Source organism: Petromyzon marinus, chromosome 63 (assembly GCF_048934315.1).
Source record: "Petromyzon marinus isolate PM22_M1 ecotype Great Lakes invasive population chromosome 63, UKy_Petmar_22M1.pri1.0, whole genome shotgun sequence".
NCBI classification, from domain to species: Eukaryota; Metazoa; Chordata; class Hyperoartia; order Petromyzontiformes; family Petromyzontidae; genus Petromyzon; species Petromyzon marinus.
In genome coordinates, this window is record NC_133729.1 from 1,267,289 (window position 1) to 1,286,633 (window position 19,345).

The window sequence follows — 19,345 nt, forward strand, 5'->3', positions numbered from 1 at the left end:
CACCATCACCACCATCACCACCACCATCACCATCATCACCACCATCACCACCATCACAACCACCATCACCACCACCACCACCACCACCATCACCACCATCACCACCACCATCACCATCACAACCACCACCACCATCACCACCATCACCACCATCACCACCACCACCATCACCACCATCACCACCACCACCACCATCACCACCACCACCATCACCACCACCGGCACCACCACAATCACCACGATCAACACCACCATCACCACCATCACCACCAACATCACCACCACCATCACCACCCCCACCACCACCATCATCAACACCACCACCATCACCAGCATCACCACCACCATCACTACCATCACCAGCATCACCACCACCACCATCACCACCACCACCACCACCATCACCACCACCAGCACCACCACCACCACCATCACCACCATCAACACCACCATCACCACCATCACCACCAACATCACCACCACCATCACCATCACCACCACCACCATCATCATCACCACCACCATCACCAGCATCACCACCACCATCACTACCACCACCATCACCACCATCACCACCACCACCATCACCACCAACACCACCACCACCACCATCACCACAACCAGCACCATCACCACCACCATCACCATCACCACCACCATCATAACCACCACCACCACCATCACCATCACCACCACCATCACCACCACCATCACCACCACTATCACTACCACCAACATCACCACCATCACAACCACCACCATCACCATCACCACCACCACCATCACCACCACCACCACCACCATCACCACCATCACCATCACCACCACCATCACCATCACCACCACCATCACCACCACCATCACCACCACGACCATCACCACCACCACCAACACCATCACCACCAACATCACCACCACCATCACTACCACCACAACCATCACCACAACCATCACCACCATCACCACCAACATCACTACCACCACCATCACCACCACCATCATCACCACCATCACCACCACCATCACCACCATCACCACCAACATCACCACCACCATCACCACCACCATCACCACCATCACCACCACCACCATCACCATAATCACCACCACCAACACCACCATCACCACCACCAGCACCACCATCATCACCACCATCAACACCACTATCACCACCATCACCATCATCACCACCATCACCACCATCACAACCACCATCACCACCACCACCACCATCACCACCATCACCATCATCAACACCATCACCACCACCATCACCACCATCACCACCACCACCACCATCACCACCACCACCACCACCATCAGCACGACCCCCACCACCACCACCACCACAACCATCACCACAACCATCTTCACCATCACCATCATCACCAACATCACCACCACCATCACCACCATCACCACCACCATCAGCACCATCACCAACATCACCACCACCACGACCACCACCATCACCACCACCACCACCACCAACACCACAACCATCACCACAACCATCACCACCATCACCACCAACATCACTACCACCACCATCACCACCATCACCACCACCACCATCATCACCACCATCACCACCATCACAACCACCATCACCACCATCACCACCATCACCACCACCACCATCACCACCACCACCAACACCACCACCATCACCACCACCACCACCATCACCACGACCGCCACCATCACCACCACCACCACCATCACCACCACCAACATCACCACCATCACCACCAACATCACCACCACCATCACCATCATCACCACTATCACCACCATCACAACCACCATCACCACCATCACCACCACCACCATCACCACCACTACCATCACCACCATCACCACCATCACCATCACCACCACCATCACCACCATCACCACCACCATCACCATCATCACCACCATCACCACCATCACAACCACCATCACCACCACCACCACCATCACCACCACCATCACCACCACCATCACCATCACAACCACCACCACCATCACCACCATCACCACCATCACCATCACCACCATCACCACCACCACCACCACCATCACCACCACCACCATCACCACCACCGGCACCACCACAATCACCACGATCAACACCACCATCACCACCATCACCACCAACATCACCACCACCATCACCATCACCACCCCCTCCACCACCATCATCAACACCACCTCCATCACCAGCATCACCACCACCATCACTACCACCACCATCACCAGCATCACCACCACCACCATCACCACCACCACCACCATCACCACCACCAGCACCACCACCACCATCACCACCATCAACACCACCATCACCACCATCACCACCAACATCACCACCACCATCACCATCACCACCACCACCATCATCATCACCACCACCATCACCAGCATCACCACCACCATCACTACCACCACCATCACCACCATCACCACCACCACCATCACCACCAACACCACCACCACCACCATCACCACAACCAGCACCATCACCACCACCACCATCACCACCAGCATCATAACCACCAACACCACCACCACCATCACCACCACCATCACCATCACCACCACCATCACCACCACCATCACCACCACTATCACTACCACCAACATCACCACCATCACAACCACCACCATCACCATCACCACCACCACCATCACCACCACCACCATCACCACCATCACCATCACCACCACCACCATCACCATCACCACCACCATCACCACCACCATCACCACCACGACCATCACCACCACCACCACCATCACCACCAACATCACCACCACCATCACCACCACCACAACCATCACCACAACCATCACCACCATCACCACCAACATCACTACCACCACCATCACCACCAACACCACCACCATCATCACCACCATCACCACCACCATCACCACCATCACCACCAACATCACCACCACCATCACCACCACCATCACCACCATCACCACCACCACCATCACCATAATCACCACCACCACCATCACCACCACCAGCACCACCATCATCACCACCATCAACACCACTATCACCACCATCACCATCACCATCATCACCACCATCACCACCATCACAACCACCATCACCACCACCACCATCACCACCATCACCATCATCACCACCATCACCACCACCATCACCACCATCACCACCACCACCACCATCACCACCACCACCACCACCATCAGCACGACCACCACCACCACCACCACCACAACCATCACCACAACCATCTTCACCATCACCATCATCACCAACATCACCACCAACATCACCACCACCATCACCACCATCACCACCACCATCACCACCACCACCACCACCATCATCATCATCATCACCACCATCACCACCATCACAACCACCACCACCACCACCATCACAACCACCACCACCACCATCACCACCAACACCATCTCCACCACCATCACAACCACCATCACCACCACCATCACCACCATCACCACCACCACCACCATCACCACCACCACCACCATCAGCACGACCACCACCACCACCACCACCACCACAACCATCACCACAACCATCTTCACCATCACCATCATCACCAACATCACCACCAACATCACCACCACCATCACCACCATCACCACCACCATCACCACCACCATCACCACCATCACCACCAACATCACCACCACCATCACCACCACCATCATCACCACCATCACCACCACCATCACCACCATCACCACCACCACCACCATCACCACCACCACCACCACCACCATCAGCACGACCACCACCACCACCACCACCACCACAACCATCACCACAACCATCTTCACCATCACCATCATCACCAACATCACCACCAACATCACCACCACCATCACCACCATCACCACCACCATCACCACCACCACCACCATCATCATCATCATCACCACCATCACCACCATCACAACCACCACCACCACCACCATCACAACCACCACCACCACCATCACCACCAACACCATCACCACCACCATCACAACCACCATCACCACCACCATCACCACCATCACCACCACCACCACTACCATCACCACCACCACCACCACCATCAGCACGACCACCACCCCCACAACCATCACCACCATCACCACCATCACCACAACCAGCACCATCACCACCACCACCATCACCACCAACACCACCACCACCACCACCATCACCACAACCAGCACCATCACCACCACCACCATCACCACCAGCATCATAACCACCAACACCACCACCACCATCACCACCACCATCACCATCACCACCACCATCACCACCACCATCACCACCACTATCACTACCACCAACATCACCACCATCACAACCACCACCATCACCATCACCACCACCACCATCACCACCACCACCATCACCACCATCACCATCACCACCACCACCATCACCATCACCACCACCATCACCACCACCATCACCACCACGACCATCACCACCACCACCACCATCACCACCAACATCACCACCACCATCACCACCACCACAACCATCACCACAACCATCACCACCATCACCACCAACATCACTACCACCACCATCACCACCAACACCACCACCATCATCACCACCATCACCACCACCATCACCACCATCACCACCAACATCACCACCACCATCACCACCACCATCACCACCATCACCACCACCACCATCACCATAATCACCACCACCACCATCACCACCACCAGCACCACCATCATCACCACCATCAACACCACTATCACCACCATCACCATCACCATCATCACCACCATCACCACCATCACAACCACCATCACCACCACCACCATCACCACCATCACCATCATCACCACCATCACCACCACCATCACCACCATCACCACCACCACCACCATCACCACCACCACCACCACCACCATCAGCACGACCACCACCACCACCACAACCATCACCACAACCATCTTCACCATCACCATCATCACCAACATCACCACCAACATCACCACCACCATCACCACCATCACCACCACCATCACCACCACCACCACCACCATCATCATCATCATCATCACCACCATCACCACCATCACAACCACCACCACCACCACCATCACAACCACCACCACCACCATCACCACCAACACCATCTCCACCACCATCACAACCACCATCACCACCACCATCACCACCATCACCACCACCACCACCATCACCACCACCACCACCATCAGCACGACCACCACCACCACCACCACCACCACAACCATCACCACAACCATCTTCACCATCACCATCATCACCAACATCACCACCAACATCACCACCACCATCACCACCATCACCACCACCATCACCACCACCATCACCACCATCACCACCAACATCACCACCACCATCACCACCACCATCATCACCACCATCACCACCACCATCACCACCATCACCACCACCACCACCATCACCACCACCACCACCACCACCATCAGCACGACCACCACCACCACCACCACCACAACCATCACCACAACCATCTTCACCATCACCATCATCACCAACATCACCACCAACATCACCACCACCATCACCACCATCACCACCACCATCACCACCACCACCACCACCACCATCATCATCATCATCACCACCATCACCACCATCACAACCACCACCACCACCACCATCACAACCACCACCACCACCATCACCACCACCATCACAACCACCATCACCACCACCATCACCACCATCACCACCACCACCACCACCATCACCACCACCACCACCACCATCAGCACGACCACCACCACCACCACCACCACCACCACAACCATCACCACAACCATCTTCACCATCACCATCATCACCAACATCACCACCAACATCACCACCACCATCACCACCATCACCACCACCATCACCACCACCATCACCACCATCACCACCAACATCACCACCACCATCACCACCACCATCACCACCACCACCATCACCATCATCACCACCATCACCAACATCACAACCACCATCACCACCATCACCACGACCACCACCATCACCACCACCACCACCCCCACAACCATCACCACCATCACCACCATCACCACCAACATCACTACCATCACCACCATCACCACCACCACCATCATCACCACCATCACCACCATCACAACCACCATCACCACCATCACTACCTTCACCACCACCATCACCACCATCAACACCACCACCACCACCATCACCACCACCACCACCATTACCACCACCACCATCACCACGACCAACACCATCACCACCACCACCACCACCACCATCACCACCACCAGGACCACCACCACCACCATCACCGCCACCATCACCACCATCACCACCATCACCAACACCATCACCATCACCACTACCATCACCACCATCACCACCATCACCATCATCACCACCATCACCACCATCACAACCACCATCACCACCACCACCATCAGCACCATCACCACCACCATCACCAACACTGGCACCACCACCATCACCACCATCAACACCACCATCACCACCAACATCACTACCGCCATCACCATCAACACCCCCACCACCACCATCATCAACACCACCACCATCACCAGCATCACCACCACCATCATTACCACCACCACCACCACCAGCACCACCACCATCACCACCATCAACACCACCATCACCACCATCACCACCAACATCACCACCACCATCACCATCACCACCCCCACCACCACCATCATCATCACCACCACCATCACCAGGATCACCATCACTACCACCACCATCACCACCATCACCACCACCACCATCACCACCACAACCATCACCACAACCATCACCACCATCACCACCAACATCACTACCACCACCATCACCACCATCACCACCACCACCACCACCATCATCACCACCATCACCACCACCATCACCACCACCATCACCACCACCATCACCACCATCACCACCAACATCACCATCACCACCACCATCACCACCATCACCACCACCACCATCACCATAATCACCACCACCACCACCATCACCACCACCAGCACCACCACCATCACCACCATCAACATCACTATCACCACCATCACCATCACCATCATCACCACCATCACCACCATCACAACCACCATCACCACCATCACCACCACCACCATCACCACCATCACCACCACCACTACCACCACCATCACCACGAAGACCACCATCACCTCCACAACCACCACCACCACCAACATCACCACCACCACCATCACCATCATCACCACTATCACCACCATCACAACCACCATCACCACCATCACCACCACCACCATCACCACCACTACCATCACCACCATCACCACCATCACCATCACCACCACCATCACCACCATCACCACCACCATCACCATCATCACCACCATCACCACCATCACAACCACCATCACCACCACCACCACCACCATCACCACCATCACCACCACCATCACCATCACAACCACCACCACCATCACCACCATCACCACCATCACCACCACCACCATCACCACCATCACCACCACCATCACCACCACCACCATCACCACCACCGGCACCACCACAATCACCACGATCAACACCACCACCATCACCACCAACATCACCACCACCATCACCATCACCACCCCCACCACCACCATCATCAACACCACCACCATCACCAGCATCACCACCACCATCACTACCATCACCAGCATCACCACCACCACCATCACCACCACCACCACCACCATCACCACCACCAGCACCACCACCACCATCACCACCATCCACACCACCATCACCACCATCACCACCAACATCACCACCACCATCACCATCACCACCACCACCATCATCATCACCACCACCATCACCAGCATCACCACCACCATCACTACCACCACCATCACCACCATCACCACCACCACCATCACCACCAACACCACCACCATCACCACAACCAGCACCATCACCACCACCATCACCATCACCACCACCATCATAACCACCACCACCACCATCACCATCACCACCACCATCACCACCACCATCACCACCACTATCACTACCACCAACATCACCACCATCACAACCACCACCATCACCATCACCACCACCACCATCACCACCACCACCACCATCACCACCATCACCATCACCACCACCATCACCATCACCACCACCATCACCACCACCATCACCACCACGACCATCACCACCACCACCAACACCATCACCACCAACATCACCACCACCATCACTACCACCACAACCATCACCACAACCATCACCACCATCACCACCAACATCACTACCACCACCATCACCACCACCATCATCACCACCATCACCACCACCATCACCACCATCACCACCAACATCACCACCACCATCACCACCACCATCACCACCATCACCACCACCACCATCACCATAATCACCACCACCAACACCACCATCACCACCACCAGCACCACCATCATCACCACCATCAACACCACTATCACCACCATCACCATCATCACCACCATCACCACCATCACAACCACCATCACCACCACCACCACCATCACCACCATCACCATCATCAACACCATCACCACCACCATCACCACCATCACCACCACCACCACCATCACCACCACCACCACCACCATCAGCACGACCCCCACCACCACCACCACCACAACCATCACCACAACCATCTTCACCATCACCATCATCACCAACATCACCACCACCATCACCACCATCACCACCACCATCAGCACCATCACCAACATCACCACCACCATTACCACGACCACCACCATCACCACCACCACCACCACCAACACCACAACCATCACCACAACCATCACCACCATCACCACCAACATCACTACCACCACCATCACCACCATCACCACCACCACCATCATCACCACCATCACCACCATCACAACCACCATCACCACCATCACCACCATCACCACCACCACCATCACCACCACCACCAACACCACCACCATCACCACCACCACCACCATCACCACGACCGCCACCATCACCACCACCACCATCACCACCACCAACATCACCACCATCACCACCAACATCACCACCACCATCACCATCATCACCACTATCACCACCATCACAACCACCATCACCACCATCACCACCACCACCATCACCACCACTACCATCACCACCATCACCACCATCACCATCACCACCACCATCACCACCATCACCACCACCATCACCATCATCACCACCATCACCACCATCACAACCACCATCACCACCACCACCACCATCACCACCACCATCACCACCACCATCACCATCACAACCACCACCACCATCACCACCATCACCACCATCACCATCACCACCATCACCACCACCACCACCACCATCACCACCACCACCATCACCACCACCGGCACCACCACAATCACCACGATCAACACCACCATCACCACCATCACCACCAACATCACCACCACCATCACCATCACCACCCCCTCCACCACCATCATCAACACCACCACCATCACCAGCATCACCACCACCATCACTACCACCACCATCACCAGCATCACCACCACCACCATCACCACCACCACCACCACCACCATCACCACCACCAGCACCACCACCACCATCACCACCATCAACACCACCATCACCACCATCACCACCAACATCACCACCACCATCACCATCACCACCACCACCATCATCATCACCACCACCATCACCAGCATCACCACCACCATCACTACCACCACCATCACCACCATCACCACCACCACCATCACCACCAACACCACCACCACCACCATCACCACAACCAGCACCATCACCACCACCACCATCACCACCAGCATCATAACCACCAACACCACCACCACCATCACCACCACCATCACCATCACCACCACCATCACCACCACCATCACCACCACTATCACTACCACCAACATCACCACCATCACAACCACCACCATCACCATCACCACCACCACCATCACCACCACCACCATCACCACCATCACCATCACCACCACCACCATCACCATCACCACCACCATCACCACCACCATCACCACCACGACCATCACCACCACCACCATCACCACCAACATCACCACCACCATCACCACCACCACAACCATCACCACAACCATCACCACCATCACCACCAACATCACTACCACCACCATCACCACCAACACCACCACCATCATCACCACCATCACCACCACCATCACCACCATCACCACCAACATCACCACCACCATCACCACCACCATCACCACCATCACCACCACCACCATCACCATAATCACCACCACCACCATCACCACCACCAGCACCACCATCATCACCACCATCAACACCACTATCACCACCATCACCATCACCATCATCACCACCATCACCACCATCACAACCACCATCACCACCACCACCATCACCACCATCACCATCATCACCACCATCACCACCACCATCACCACCATCACCACCACCACCACCATCACCACCACCACCACCATCAGCACGACCACCACCACCACCACAACCATCACCACAACCATCTTCACCATCACCATCATCACCAACATCACCACCAACATCACCACCACCATCACCACCATCACCACCACCATCACCACCACCACCACCACCATCATCATCATCATCACCACCATCACCACCATCACAACCACCACCACCACCATCACAACCACCACCACCACCATCACCACCAACACCATCACCACCACCATCACAACCACCATCACCACCACCATCACCACCATCACCACCACCATCACCACCACCACCACCACCATCAGCACGACCACCACCACCACCACCACCACAACCATCACCACAACCATCTTCACCATCACCATCATCACCAACATCACCACCAACATCACCACCACCATCACCACCATCACCACCAATATCACCACCACCATCACCACCATCACCACCAACATCACCACCACCATCACCACCACCATCACCACCACCACCATCACCATCATCACCACCATCACCAACATCACAACCACCATCACCACCATCACAACCACCACCACCATCACCACCACCACCACCATCACCACCATCACCACCATCACCATCACCACCATCACCACTACCATCACCACGACCACCACCATCACCACCGTCACCATCACCACCATCACCACCACCATCACCACCACCACCACCATCACCACCATCACCACCACCATCACCACCAACACCACCATCACCACCACCATCACCATCACCACCACCACCATCACCACCACCACCATCACCACCATCACCACCATCACCATCACCACCATCACCATCACCACCATCACCACCACCACCAGCACCACCATCATCACCACCATCAACAACACTATCACCACCATCACCATCATCACCACCATCACCACCATCACCACCATCACAACCACCATCACCACCACCACCACCATCACCACCATCACCATCACCACCATCACCATCACCACCACCATCACCACCACCACCACCACCACCATCACCACCACCACCATCACCACCACGACCATCACCACCACCATCACCACCAACATCACCACCATCACCACCACCACAACCATCACCAGAACCATCACCACCATCACCACCAACATCACTACCACCACCATCACCACCATCACCACCACCACCATCATCACCACCATCACCACCACCATCACCACCGTAACCACCACCATCACCACTATCATCACCATCATCACCACCAACATCACCACCACCATCACCACCACCATCACCACCATCACCACCACCACCATCACCATAATCACCACCACCACCACCATCACCACCACCAGCACCACCATCATCACCGCCATCAACACCACTATCACCACCATCACCATCACTATCATCACCACCATCACCACCATCACAACCACCATCACCACCACCACCACCACCATCACCACCACCACCACCATCACCACCATCACCACCATCACCACCACCATCACCATCATCACCACCATCACCACCACCATCACCACCATCACCATCACCACCACCACCATCACCACCACCACCACCACCACCATCAGCACGACCACCACCACCACCACAACCATCACCACAACCATCACCACCATCACCATCATCACCACCATCACCACCACCATCTCCACCATCACCACCACCATCACCACCATCACCACCATCACCACCAACATCACCACCACCATCACCACCACCATCACCACCACCATCACCATCATCACCACCATCACCACTATCACAACCACCATCACCACCATCACAACCACCACCACCATCACCACCACCACCACCATCACCACCATGACCATCACCACCATCACCACCATCACCACCACCATCACCACGACCACCACCATCACCATCACCACCATCACCATCACCACCATCACCACCACCATCACCACCACCACCACCATCACCACCATCACCACCACCATCACCACCATTACCACCAACATCATTACCACCACCATCACCACCACCACCACCACCATCACCACCATCACCACCAACATCACCACCACCATCACCATCACCACCCCCACCACCACCATCATCATCACCACCACCATCACCAGCATCACCACCACCATCACTACCACCACCATCACCACCAGCACCACTACCACCACCACCACCATCACCACCAACACCACCACCATCACCACCATCACCACAACCAGCACCATCACCACCATCACCATCACCACCACCACCACCACAACGACCAAAACCATCACCACCACCACCACCACCATAACCACCATCACCACCACCATCACCATAACCACCACCATCACCACCATCACCACCACCATCACCACCATCACCACCATCACCAACACCATCACCACCATCACCACCACCATCACCATCACCACCATCACCATCACCACCATCACCACCACCACCATCACCACCACCACCACCATCACCACCACCACCACCACCACCACGACCACCACCATCACCAACAACAACCGCCATTCGCCACTAAGTGGCGGTGACGTCACCACGACGCTTGTGCCAGGCTATGTGCACCCTGAGGCCACGTGAGGTGTCGAACGCCCGCTGGCAGGAGGTCACGGGGCAGACCCAGGTGCCACGGGTCGACTGACTGAGATGACTGGCTGATGCACCACCTGTGCCCCCTACTGTGCCAACCTGCTGTGCTTTAGCCACCCGGCGCTCCGCTCGCTGTTGTGAGCGTCGCTCCTCTGCCCTCCGTTGTTGTTGGAGGGCGACTGCCTCCAACTGCCCAGTAGCATCCTTCACGAGCCTCCTCCACAGAGGCCGATCTTGACACCGCTGGTACTAGTCATCGGCAAGTCCACTCAGCTCCACGTCCTCCTGTACCACATCACTCCATCTCTTCTCTAGCCCGTGCCGCGCCCGCTTAGCCCCCTCAATCCGGCCAAACAAAAGCTGTTTCGGCATGCGGTGGTTGGGCATGCGGGCTACATGACCCAGCCATCGCAGCCTTGCCTGCCGGAGGAGCTCACCGATGGGACCCTGCCCAGATCTTTCAAGGATTTGTGAGCTCCTCACACAATCCAGTCTGGTTAAACCCAGGATGGATCGTAGGCAGGCCAGCCTAAATGTTTCTAACCGGCGAAGATGTTCCATTAGGGGGGTCCACGTTTCGCAAGCGTAGAGAAGGGAGGGAATGACCGTGGCCGAGAAGACCTGAAGCTTAGTGCGGAGCGACAGACCAGGTAGCTTCCACACAGCGTTACGCAACCGATGAAAAGATATTGCCGCTCGACTGATTCGGAGTGAGACCTCTGCTGTTAAACTGGAGCCAGTCATAAGCACACTGCCCAGGTATGGGAAACTCTCCACTCTCTCCACAACTGCCCCATCACCGATTGGGAGTTGTGGGGGTGGAGTGTCCGATGGTACAAAATACCCAGGCAGGTGTTTAGTTTTGGTTGGGCTGATGGTAAGGCCCCACCTCTTAGTGGCACGCTCCAGTCTCAGCAGCAGCGTCTCCAACTCCTCCTCTGACTGAGCAGCTATTACCAAATCATCAGCATACATAACGTGGTTGAGCAATAGGGAGCCATCCCTTGACCGCACCCGGGCATCGATTAGCCTCCCATTATATCTGTACCATATTGAGATTCCCCCGGTACAGCTATTGAAGGCTTCACGAACTACGTGGTCAAAATAGATGTTAAATAATGTGGGAGCCAGAGGACATCCCTGTCGCACCCCAAGGTGTACAGGGAATGGCTCTGACTCCCGGCCACGTAGTTTTACCCGGGCCCGCTCACCATCATGAAGGTCCTTAATGATCGTGAGCAGAGGGTCAGGTACTCCAAAAGCACGAAGAACGACCCAGAGCCCAGGCCTACTGATGGTGTCATAGGCCTTGACCAGGTCAATAAAGCAGAGATGTAGGTCTTGTTGGAATTCCCTACACCTCTGCTGTAGCAGACGGACAGAAAATATGGCATCTGTGCAGGACCGCCCTTTCCTGAAACCGCATTGGGGCTCCGCAAGCCTCTCCTCAGCGTGCCTGGCAAGGCGATGCTGAATAATCCTTGCCAGGACCTTTCCCGGCACACTGAGGAGTGAGATGCCCCTGTAGTTGTTATAGTCTGTGCGGTCCCCCTTCTTAAAAAGGGGGACCACCAGGGCATCCTTCCAATCCTGCGGAACCCGTCCAGTGGTCCAGACTGTTGTTATGATGTCATATAGGGCAGTCTGTGCACAAACGCCACCCTCCCTCAGCATTTCGCTTGGGAGATCATCTCTGCCCGCTGCCTTTCCTGGTCTCAGACTCCGGATCGCCCTCAATACTTCCTCAGCAGATGGCACCTCAGCCAGCCACTCACAGGGGGTGACCTCATCCAATATTTGAGGCACCGCAGCCTCAGCAGGGTCATCCTCACTTTGTGCCAAGATGTTTTCCTGGCTGAGGGATTTTCCCTCCCCCAGAACCTCACAGAAATGCTCAGCAAATCTGCGAACCTGTTCCTGGGGGTCGGAAATTGGATCACCGTTTTTTCCCCTAATGATGGTAATAGGTGTGGCGCTGCAGGTTACTTTTTTGATGGAGTTAAATAGAGATTTGTGATCACGGGCCACTGAGGCAGACTCCATCTCCTCAGCAACCCGCGACCACCACCCATCCTTGCAGCGCCTCACGGCTCTCCGAACCTCCGAGCGAAGGCTGCGGTAAGCCTCCTCATTCTCTGACGTGGGATTCTGTAGCCGATGACAGTGGGCCTGTCGCTTTTTCTCAACCATCCTGAACAACTCCTCTGTCATCCAGGGTGTCTGGGGAGGTCTGGACCGCGTACCCAAAGCAGCCATTGCAGCTGCATGAGTCACAGTCCTAAACCTCGCCCATTTACCCTCGACATCAGGAGGAGTCGGGGACGATGCCAATCCCAGCCGCAAGCGATGATGAAATTCTCGCTTGCAACTTTCATCAGATAACTGAGACCAGGCCACTTTAGGTTGGAATGGGGTCCTGGGTGTACACCCACCACCGGAGTGGAAGAATGGCAGGCGCATCTTACAGATGACTAGTCGATGGTCAGAGGGCAGATCAGCTCCACGGTAGGTCCTGGTGTCAAGGACATGGGCTCGCATTCGCTGGTCCGTCACTATGTAGTCCAGCAGATGTTCTTGCTTGGACCCGGCATGCATCCATGATGTTGTGTGGATGCGCCGATGCCGGAACAGCGTGTTGGTAATTACAAGCCCATGGGCTGCACAAAAATCTAGCAGCCTCCTACCGTTGTTATTGAGCTGATCTGGCCCATGCCCTCCAATCACTCCAGACCAGGTGCCAGTATCATGACCAACTCGGGCATTGAAGTCACCCAACATGATGACTCTATCCCGAGGGGCCACTTTAGCCAGCACCTGTGACAGGAGGTCATAGAAGGCATCTGACTCATCGGCTTTGCCTGCATCCCTCCACGGATGTTCATCTTCGGTGGGGGCATAAGTAACCACGACCACCATTCCTCGCCTCCGGTTGATGGGAAGGCGAGCCCAAAGTAGCCTGGGGCTTACAGCTTCCCACACCTCACCGCCACGCTCCCACGCCCCCTTCATTCTTTTGTTCAAAAGAAGACCCACACCCTGTTGTTTGGCAGTCTGCTGCCCCGAGTAGAGGACTGTCCACCCCTCATGGTGGCAGGAGCCAGAGCCGGTCCACCGGACCTCCTGAATGCCGCATAGATCCAGGCGGTACCGGTCCAGCTCCCGACAGAGGAGTGGCAGCCTCTCCTCTGCAGTGAGCGTTCGAACATTCCACGTGGCCACCCGTAGTGGCTTTTCGTTGTTTCTGGAGTAGCCCCGAGGGTAGGTATTCAATCTCCTGGCTCCGCCAATTGGGGTTTGGCCAGGAGACGTCATAGACGCCTGGCCCCCCGGGGCCTCCGGCACAAGCTTAGTTGTTCCATATTTCAGTTTAATTCGTGGTTTCGTGGTAATTAATTGAAGGTGGAGGGGTTACCAGCCCCTCGCACCCGTCCAGAGCCCCCGTTTAGCCCCTGTGGTGGACACATATGCCATGAGGGGAGGAGCCAATCAAAATTGGATCTTCCCCCACAGCGCTGTCCACGACAGAGTTGCCCGTCCGGCACCGCGAGGAGGTAGGGGGTTGTTTTGCCGGACTCCACCATCACCACCACCACCATCACCACCACCACCATCATCACCACTATAACCACCACCATCACCACCACCATCATCATCACCACCACCATCACCACCATCACCACCACCATCACCACCATCACCACCATCACCACCACCATCACCACCATCACCACCACCATCACCACCATCACCACCATCACCACCACCACCACCACCACCATCACCACGACCACCACCATCACCACCACCACCACCCCCACAACCATCACCACCATCACCACCATCACCACCAACATCACTACCACCACCATCACCACCATCACCACCACCACCATCATCACCACCATCACCACCATCACAACCACCATCACCACCATCACTACCATCACCACCACCACCACCATCACCACCATCAACACCACCACCACCACCATCACCACCACCACCACCATCACCACCACCACCATCACCACGACCAACACCATCACCACCACCACCACCATCACCACCACCAGCACCACCACCACCACCACCATCACCGCCACCATCACCACCATCACCACCATCACCAACACCATCACCATCACCACTACCATCACCACCATCACCACCATCACCATCATCACCACCATCACCACCATCACAACCACCATCACCACCACCACCATTAGCACCATCACCACCACCATCACCAACACTGGCACCACCACCATCACCACCATCAACACCACCATCACCACCAACATCACTACCACCATCACCATCAACACCCCCACCACCACCATCATCAACACCACCACCATCACCAGCATCACCACCACCATCATTACCACCACCACCACCACCAGCACCACCACCATCACCACCATCAACACCACCATCACCACCATCACCACCAACATCACCACCACCATCACCATCACCACCCCCACCACCACCATCATCATCACCACCACCATCACCAGGATCACCATCACTACCACCACCATCACCACCATCACCACCACCACCATCACCACCAACACCACCATCATCACCACCACCATCACCACAACCAGCACCATCACCACCACCATCACCATCACCACCACCATCACCACCACAACCACCATCACCACCACCATTACCATCACCACCACCATCACCACCGCCACCACTATCACTACCACCACCATCACCACCATCACAACCACCACCATCACCATCACCACCACCATCACCACCACCACCACCATCACCACCATCACCATCACCACCATCACCATCACCACCACCATCACCACCACCATCACCAACACCACCACCACCATCACAACCACGACCATCACCACCACCACCACCATCACCAACATCACCACCACCATCACCACCACAACCACAACCATCACCACAACCATCACCACCATCACCACCATCACCACCAACATCACTACCACCACCATCACCTCCATCACCACCACCACCACCACCATCATCACCACCATCACCACCACCATCACGACCGTTACCACCACCATCTCCACCACCATCACCACCATTACCATCACCACCACCATCACCACCACCACCACCACTATCACTACCACCACCATCACCACCATCACAACCACCACCATCACCATCACAACCACCATCACCACCACCATCAGCACCATCACCACCACCATCACCAACACCGGCACCACCACCATCACCACCATCAACACCACCATCACCACCAACATCACTACCACCATCACCATCAACACCCCCACCACCACCATCATCAACACCACCACCATCACCAGCATCACCACCACCATCATTACCACCACCACCACCAGCACCACCACCATCACCACCATCAACACCACCATCACCACCATCACCATCAACATCACCACCACCATCACCATCACCACCCCCACCACCACCATCATCATCACCACCACCATCACCAGGATCACCATCACTACCACCACCATCACCACCATCACCACCACCACCATCACCACCAACACCACCATCATCACCACCACCATCACCACAACCAGCACCATCACCACCACCATCACCATCACCACCACCATCACCACCACAACCACCATCACCACCACCATTACCATCACCACCACCATCACCACCACCACCACCACTATCACTACCACCACCATCACCACCATCACAAACACCACCATCACCATCACCACCACCATCACCACCACCACCACCATCACCACCATCACCATCACCACCATCACCATCACCACCACCATCACCACCACCATCACCAACACCACCACCACCATCACAACCGCGACCATCACCACCACCACCACCATCACCAACATCACCACCACCATCACCACCACAACCACAACCATCACCACAACCATCACCACCATCACCACCATCACCACCAACATCACTACCACCACCATCACCTCCATCACCACCACCACCATCATCACCACCATCACCACCACCATCACGACCGTTACCACCACCATCACCACCACCATCACCACCATCACCACCAACATCACCACCACCATCACCACCACCATCACCACCATCACCACCATCACCATCATCATCACCACCACCACCACCACCATCACCACCACCAGC